The following is a 589-nucleotide window of genomic DNA, read 5'->3' on the forward strand; positions in this document are numbered from 1 at the left end:
CCCCCCTTCCACAGGGATCCCCCCCACTGCTGGCAGCCCCGGGCCTGGATCTGCTGGTGCTGAGTGCAGGGACCTTCCTGCGCTGTGCCTGGGCTTGCTCTTTGGGACGGAGCCCAGGAGAGGGAGCCACACGCAGAGCCACTCCTGCCGTCACCCAGGGCCACCCAGCAGGTCCCATCCTGCACCCCGACCCCCCGGTTCCCCCTTGCCCCACGGCCAGTCAGCCCGCATCCCAGCCATGGCAATGAAGATACCAGAGCATGTTTGTTGAAGGCAAAGGAAACCTCCCCGTTGTGTACACAAAGTGTAATTTCAGTGAATTATGCATAGACTTAATTAGGAGTTTTAATTGCTAATCATCTCCCAACAGGATTAGCAATGCTGTCTATTAATTATCTGTGGAGCCCTCTGTTTTGCTAAGGCAGGAGTAACAAAGCAGCATGAATGGTTACGTAGGCCAGTAATAAATTAACTCCCCCAAGCCCCGTGGCTCCCGGGGGGCTGCTGGTGGCGGGGGCTGCGCAGGGGCCGCCCCTGCCCGTGCTGAGCAGAGCAGCAGGGGCAGAGGGACCGGCAGCAGCTCCCTGTG

General features: G+C 59.4%; 1 protein-coding gene across 1 annotated transcript in view; it reads left to right on the forward strand.

Moving 5' to 3' along the window:
- Window positions 1-589, forward strand: part of ERI3 (ERI1 exoribonuclease family member 3) — a 95,872-nt gene that overhangs the window by 93,470 nt on the left and 1,813 nt on the right. The gene's annotated exons all lie outside the window — the stretch shown is intronic.

The sequence above is a fragment of the Egretta garzetta genome, unplaced genomic scaffold, assembly GCF_000687185.1.
Source record: "Egretta garzetta isolate BGI_Z169 unplaced genomic scaffold, ASM68718v1 scaffold145, whole genome shotgun sequence".
Taxonomy (NCBI): Eukaryota; Metazoa; Chordata; class Aves; order Pelecaniformes; family Ardeidae; genus Egretta; species Egretta garzetta.